Below are 8473 nucleotides of genomic sequence, written 5' to 3'. Positions count from 1 at the left end.
CTGTTGTTCCTGTAGCAGTTAAGCATATGACCTGAAAAAGATCTTTTTGCTTTGTTCCATTTTTGAAATTAGGGTTCTCTGAATTGAAAAACAGAAGCCATAAAATGTGTAATTTTTTTTGGGGGGGGTGTGTTATGCTGAAAGTGTTTTATGTTGGGTGAGACTTGCTCAGTGTTGGCTGTTAACAGCATTTTATTAACATTTGCAATACTTAGATGGAGGATGTTTTAATTTAATTAGTAAAAAGTCAACACACTTCCAATTCAAGACCACATTTTTCTTGGGGTTTTTGGCATAACATGGAAACAATATTTTTTTAATTTTTTTTAAGAGCTGTGTTCAGATTTAAATGGGATGTGCTTTAGAGAATACTTTTGGTTTGGGGAAAAAATGGTGACAACTAGAAAATATCACTCATTTAAGGAGCCACCCTCACAATGCCTAGCTGTGTTTTACAACACAATCAAGTATCATCCTTCCTAAACCTGACTATAATTTCTAAAATACTCTTTCTTCAATTGAGTTGAAGGAATTGACAAAGACAGGTATTATACATTTGATTTACAAATAAAAAATGGATGCCCATAGAAACATAAACTTCCAAGCAAAATAGTATAAATTACCTTTCATAGATAACTTTTATTACTTTCTCTGCCTTTTCTGGAGCAGTGGTGATGAACTTCAGCCTTGCACCTACTGTGACTGCTCTTCTTGGAGGCTTATCAATGCTAGAGGACACTTGTTTTCTGCTTCATAGGGAGAGCACAGATTTCTAAGACTTCAAGAACTTTCCAGGGCCGCTGCAACACGTCTCTGAAGACACTCAGAAAGTCTCATGTATGATGCCCAGTGGATTCAGAGGTGTTCTCCCTAGATGTTCAGCCATCCCTTTTAATTGTGCCCATGGCCTTATTTGGTGCAGCTTGCAAGCTTTCAAAACCCACCACATTCATCTTCAGAAAAAATGAAAGCACGAGGGAAATCTGACCACACTTCTTAAACCAGATTATTTGAAATTCGACGTGGTGTTCATATTAAAAATGAAGATGGCAAAACAGACAAAGATATTTGTTCAGTGAACAGAATAAAGAAATAGGGGTGTTTTAAATTACCTGACTAAATTTCTGAGGGTTTTTTCTCACATAGGAGAGAATGTGTGACTCAGTATAACTACTCCCATTCACTAGGCAAGAACCCACTACAGTGGCCCTTACCACTTTGCTCAGTCACAAAGTGGAAAGATCTGCTGGCACTTTGCACACAGGTTGTGCTCAAGCCACCATATGCTTCCTTCCATCGAGGTGCTCTCCCTTACTCCTCACTTCAACATCCAGAAACCCTTTTCCACTCTCCCTTGACATTGCTTTCACCTTTTTTGTACTGAATAATATTAATAAAAGGTGCATGGAGGAGGGGGAGGGTTTATATTTACTTACAGCCTAAGTTTAGAAACTAAACTTAGTTAATGCCTAGGTCGAGGCCCATCTTCCAAGCTCCCTATAAAGCTGCAGGACAGAGACAGAGAGAAAACTGTGCCCCGAGTCAACAGCTAACCAGTGCAGCTAACCAAAGCACTCCAGCTGCTACTCTGGTAATGCCTGTCCACCTCCGAAAGCAAACGTGCTTCTTATCACAGGCTGGTACTGGGGGTGTTATGAATAGTACCTATGTTACATATTTATAAATTATTTCTTTCCTATCCTCTTTCTTTAAGCATCTAATTTTTTTTTTTTAATCTAATTGCCATTTATAGGAAGTTTTAGCTGGGAAATTTAAAAAAACATTGTAAGGTACAGGTTTTCTTCTGAAAGGATGAAGCCAACATATAATAGAAATAGTAAATACAATTTGGACCCAGAGCCAACAAGAACTGTTCTGTTTGTTGATTTACCTTTTGCTTTCTAATTAAATTGAAATTGTTCTTAGAAAAGAGAAAGGAAAGCCACAGTGCATAGGCTAAGTAAATGTGTTCAATAGGCCTGGAAAATGAGAAGGACATAAATAGAGCAACCTGTATACATCTGAACTGTAGTGTAAAACTGCAATAGCCTCAATTCCTTTCAAAAACCTTCCTCAGTGGCTCATCATGCAGGTAGTATCAAGAGGATCTAGCACTGCATTGCTCTTAACAGTCATGCAGTCTTGCTAGCATGTGGTGCTGCTTTGAACTCCTGGTGGTCTTGGCTTATGATCTATTTCGAGCTACCTGCAGCTGGAGTGGTATGTCCATTGTTCAAGATGCCTGTGAGATCTACATGGAACAAACCATGAAAAATGCAGGATTGTGTTTCACATATTTACAGGTTTCTAACACAGTTAGGGAAGGCAGACAGGGAAATACTCTCTGAAAAAGTCTGGGTTGAGCTGAAAGTTTTCTATGAATGTTTTGCAGGCTGTGAGTTTGAAACGTGGTAAGTTTTTTTAATGCAAATACAGTGGCACCTAGAAAACAGGAGACACTTGGGAAAGTTTTTTTTCTTGAAGGTTGGTGATCTGAAAGTATACAGAATATGAATCTGAACTCCCTGTAGAGTAAATGAAAGTGTGGAGTCAATATTTTGCTGATAAAACAAGAAAAGATCTGTCAGTATTATTTGACTTGAAAAACAACCACAAAACAATTTTCACGAACCACTAACAATGACATTAGCACCTTAAAATACAAGGAGTACTTTCAATAGGAAAATTATTCCATGTAACTATGGATTTGCAATTACAGTCACCTCATTTGCACATTGTAATGGATTGATTAGCTAACACATCTCAGGATCATATGATTACCCTCTGCTGGGCAGGACAAAGGTAAGACCTGCCTGAGCATGCCTTAAGGGTTAGATTTGGCTGCTGTGCCCTGTCAGCACTTCAGTCAGACACACACAGAGGGAAGCAGGACTGCAAAATGTCTACACCTGTTCTTCTAAATTCTCATTTTAAGGATTAATCAGGAGTAGCCTGGGTTAAAAAAAGAGAGAGAAAAGGCTCATAGTTTTAAATAAATGAATCTCTGTTCCCTGTCCATTATTTCAGTGTTAAATCACAGGTATAATCCATTGATCAGTGTAGTAATAATCACTTCAGGACTTTTTGCACAGAGTTTGCAGATCGGATCCCTGCTGGTGTACAGGCCCTCAGTTTTCAGTAGATCAAACTGATACTAAGCAGCTTTATATTTGGAAATGGGGGAATTTTCACATATTTCCAATTAACAGCTTTGCAGAAAATATTCAGTGGTGTAATAATGAAGGATCCATTACTCCAAGTATTTCATATGTGCTATGCAAATATAAAGTCAAAAATCGAGCAGAGCTGTGGGGGAAAACAGAGGCAGATACCTTCCTGTAGGCTTTTATCCAGGATCATTGTGAAGGGTGTCAAGGCATGAAGCTCTAGTTACTTCCCTGGGATTTTTTCCCACATCTGATGCAGAATTTTTTTCCTGATATTCATCCTGAATATAATTTTGTCTATGATTTGGTATAAAAGAAGCTACTAAGACAGGAAGGGGTTTTTTGGTGGTGACCTTGAAATAAAATGCCACATTGATTTGAACAATGGGAAGTGTTATGAGTGTCCTAAATCCTTAGTGAGGAAACTGCAATTTCTTATAGTGAATGTTTAGCTTGAATGAAGACTGTTGTTATCTTTTAAGTACTTAAATGTAAAAAATAGTATACCATCAATAAATCTAGAATTGTGATAATAATAAGCCATCGCAAAAGGTCTGGGATAGCACATATTGTAATAATGCATGAACTTAATATTCTTCTGTCAGTGGTTTAAAGCTTTCCTTCTCTGTAAGTAGCTCCAAGTGTTATTGTGACTACTACAGCAGAGATTCCTAACTAATTGGAGAGATGTTAGCAATTTATTGTTCGGTTGCCTAGGCATACCTCCCTTCATGCAAATAGCTTCTTGCCTGCTAAAATCCATAGATTTTGAGAGCTGTGTTTCATCTGCCTTGCACTAAGCTAAGTGGGTTTTCTATAGCCTAGAGAAAAGGCAGGACTGAAGGTTGCAAGCACAGTTTTTCTGAGGACAGCTCATGTCCATGACTTGCTAATTTTTGCTATTAAAAGAGCTTCCAGAGGCAGCACCAGTGGTGAGAGGGCAAACTTGTTCCTGTGCTGTGCTGACCCCCTCATTGCAGCTGTGCAATCCCACCCTTGTCAGTAGTGAGAAACTAATTCAAGAAAATTCTGCACCAAGTACTGTTACATTTCATACCAGAATAACTTTCGCCGGCCAAGAAGCATGGCAGTGTGGGCCTGCCTCCTCAGTGCCTTTGCTTCTCTTCCTGTCTTCCATGTCTCCTGCCTGCCTGTTCACTAAGCAGCACATCTGGTGGGAGGGAGCCTCTCGCACAAGGTTTTATCTGGGAAATAAACAAGCTTCTTAAAATCTGCTTCTTCTTCAGCCTTAACAGATCTTCCAGACGGCCAGGCATCTGTTGTGCTAAGTAGATCTGAAAAGCAGTGGGTCACTCATGCTCTTTTGGACATGTGTAGTTAGTGATGGGAGACGATAAAGAACCTAATGCTGTACGATTGTGCAAATATATGTGGAGCACCGTGGCCCACAGCCAGGCAGCTTTTGCTGAATGTTTTCTGGCTTGCACATGAAGTTCGAATTCTGAAAGTTGTAGAGGAATTGTCTCTGCAGCCAAATGCAAAGCATAATTATGAAACAATCAGGATCTAAACCCACTGGTTAGGTGCCATCAGAAACAGCACAGCACACAAGCTGAATACACAACGTGGAAAAGGCAGGTACTCCTGTAACACTGTGTTAGAAGAGTTTCTTGAAGGAGGCTGTGATTTTTACTTTACCTAGTAGGCATCTGACTGCATTCTTTAGTCCTCCAAGCAGTTTCCTTGTAGTGTTACTGCTAACTGCTGCACTGACTTAGGAATGTGCTCTTTGCTTATTAACAGATAACATGTAACAAATAATGTTAGGCACTCCTTGCTTTTGGCTGTATGCAGGGCTCTGGCTGAGGTTATGAGGAATCTCGGAGATATCTAAATGAGGAATTTGAGTCCATAGATGCAATCACTGTATCTGAAAGACTTTTTACTTAGTTGACAGAAACAGGTTGTTGAATACCTTGGTTACTGTGAAAATTTTTCCAGCACACAGCAGACCTGTGTTGCTGTGCCAGTGAACAAGCTATCAGCTTCAGTGTCGTATCGGGTCAGTGCAAACAAGCTCAGTTTATACCAGTAGCGTGAGCAGTAACAGGACATTTATTTACTACATCACATTGCGCTAAACCAGGGAGAGACTAATTATAATTGCTCTCTACTGTTCTACTATCTTTACAGCTGCCCAGGAATGTACTATGTACCGATACTTTGGTAAAAGTTGCCATATATACAACTTTAAATCTTACCCTGTCTAATTACCGACATGGTTACAAGGAAGCATCCAGGCAGGGGCTTCATGGCTTTAGGCAGCAGTAAGTTCAGCTGTGCAGAGCTGAGTGCTGTCCACATAAATGTCACCAACAAAAAGTAGTGCAGTAGGACAGGGACAGCTATACACCAGGAGTCTGGGGGAGATCTGCCTTGTCAGATGTGTCTAAGGTGTCACTGGCGGTGTCATAAGGAAGCTGGTAGTAGCTGGTGTCATTGCTGCTGTGATTCCTAGCATTTTGGTTTTCAATTCCAGAGATTAAGATAATGTTACAAATGAGCACAGAGAAACAGAGAATCACTAAAATATTGGTAGGAGCACATTTAGGAGAAAAAAGTAGAGGGAAATAAGAGAAACTGTAAAACATTTCCTCATTTCCATTGATACTAAAAGCAAGCTAGAGTGTGCAGTCTTTAATACAGAGAGAAAACAAAGCAATAACTTCTTTGCAGAATTCTGCACCTTCCTTACCCTCAGATGACTTAGAAAATCCATCAGTTGTTTGATTTCAACTAGAACAGAGAATACCCAGCACCTTTTACGACCAGGCCTTTTCCAGCAGCAGTTGGGATGCATTTTCTTTTTTCCACTCTGCTCTTTTTAGAACCCTTTTATTCAGTGTTAAGAAGTGAAACAGCATTAGACAAGTATTTCTAAACACTCTTCAAGGTATAAGAGAATCATAAACCTCCGCTTACACTGTCTTATAAAAGCATTTAAAAGGCAGAGCCTGGAAGCTCCTACAATCTTAAATACATCAACCTTGATGGAATTGCTCCAAATCTACATTAGCGCAAGCAGGATGAGAAACGTGCATTCATCTACAGTAACTACGACTCTGTTGGTGTGACTTTGCTCCTTGTTCAAGGGGGAATCACATGACACCATTAATTGTGGGCATGTCCATCAAAGAAGCTTGCTGCAATTATATTTGAATTAAGTCCCAATAAAACTGTAGCACAAGCAGTAAACATAGCCTACATTGCTATATAATCATGGTGCTTTGAAATAATCTGTTCTCTGCAGACATGTAATATACAGAAGACAGAGTATAGAAACTATCAAATAGGCAACAGAACGCAGAGTAATATTTAAATAGGATAGCAAGAAGAGAACTGAGGAGCAACATATATGCTTTTACATGAATGCTAAAAGTCTAAGTGATAAGACAGGCTGAAACGACTAGCCTTAAAAATATATATATATATATAACAGGCATATTGGTAACTGACTAGAAGAAAGATAACCAATTAGACATTGTAATGCCAGGGTACGTGGCACACAGGACAATAAAAAGGAGGTCATGCTGGTGGTGGAATACTGTTACATGGGTTTAAAGCCTAGTATTAAGTGAGAGTAACAACCTAAACACCTCAACATGTATCATGGACCAGTGTAGCAGTAATACAGTGCTGGGTCTGTAATGTCAGCTGCCTGGCCAGGGCAGTAATAGGGACATCAGTGAGAGAGCAGGGGACATGAAATGCGACAGTGGTGGCAGAACTGCCTTTACCCCATGTAGATGGGACAAATGTCACCCTGGGACATTGCACAGAGATTAGACACAGTAATGGGAACCCATGGTGAAAGGAGCAACACTTGACTTGATCCTCAGTGGCACACGCTGCCTTGGTTATCTTAGAGCTGGTGAGCTGCCCTGTCAATGTGATGGAGAGATTTTTTTTGTCAGCGGCCATGCCCAGTGTTTCCTACAAAAGGTTTGGCCTTTTACCATAGTGAGCTCTTCCATATTCTCTTATATAATTTCTTTTCAAAGCTCACATTTTTGAAGGTGAATTTATTGACTAATAATCATGTGGATATATATTTCCTCATGTTAAAGATTAACATTAACAGAAAGGTTAGTTTCATCTAGGTGAGTGACATGGCTTGCTCACTTTAACCAGTAAGCCACACTTATTTCTCAAGCTATGCTACCTGATTAGCTCTTCTTTTTTTTAATGTTTTATGCTGATCAATAATACTGCAATATATTCTAAATGGACTACTCTCTTTGTTTTCCTCAAACTATATACAGAGCAAGATACTGTAAGTTGGCGTAAAATACTTCCAGTTTACATCTTCACTCTTACCTAGTGAATATTTGAAACAAAATGGTAATGACCAGACCAGCCATGGACAATCCAACACCAATGTAAGAAATATGCTCCAAAGGCTTCACATGTTTTTATTTGATCTGAAAGGCCTAGGAAACAATTTGTACCAGTTATAAGATGAGAAGAGAGCCATTTCTTTGTAAAATTTGTGTTTCTTAGTTGCACATGGAAACAAAAATGTTTCAGTGAAGTTGTGACTGTTGCTAGCCAGTGCAGAAATTTTCAGATCACACAAAATCATTCTGGACCTCAGAACTAGAGAAGCTTGTGAAGAATTCCAAAAAGAGACTTAACAATGTCAATCAAATATTCAGCAAAATAACAGATCAAATTATTCATAGAAAAATGCAAGGTGACACAGACTGGAAAAAGTAGTTTTAACTTTCTGTACTGATGTGCATTCTGAATTTTATCTTCTGAGGATAAGTCCAAGGTAAGATGCTATGAAGAATTGCAAGTCAAAACCAGTCTTTGTTTATATAGTGACAATAAAGCAGCAAGGAAATGTAAACGTGTTCAGTGAAAGAAAATACTGTTGTCTTTGCATATATGGATGGGAATCTTCTCTAGAGTATAGTAATTTTGTGCAATAAGAACATGCATAAGATAAAGGGAAATACAAAACCAAGTAAATATTATAAAAATGGAAATGCTGTTGTATGCAGACAGAGTAAAAAAAATCTGAAATCCTGGCACTGCTGAAGTCAGTGACCACAAGTGTGTGATTGTACCCAGGGGGTGTTTTGTTTAGAGAGGCCGAAACAAATGCTGGGAGAGTAACAAATGTCAGACAGACAGTCATTCCTAAATTGTCTTGTTGGTACAAGAGGGCAATATATGAAACTTACTGGTAGCAGGCTTAATATTTACAGCGTGGTTGATTTTTATAAACATATAAGCAAAGGAACTAAGTGATGCTAAGTGCTTTGGGTTACTTACCCAGC

This window comes from Falco peregrinus, chromosome 4, assembly GCF_023634155.1.
Source record: "Falco peregrinus isolate bFalPer1 chromosome 4, bFalPer1.pri, whole genome shotgun sequence".
Classification (NCBI taxonomy): domain Eukaryota; kingdom Metazoa; phylum Chordata; class Aves; order Falconiformes; family Falconidae; genus Falco; species Falco peregrinus.
This window is presented reverse-complemented; position numbering follows the sequence as displayed.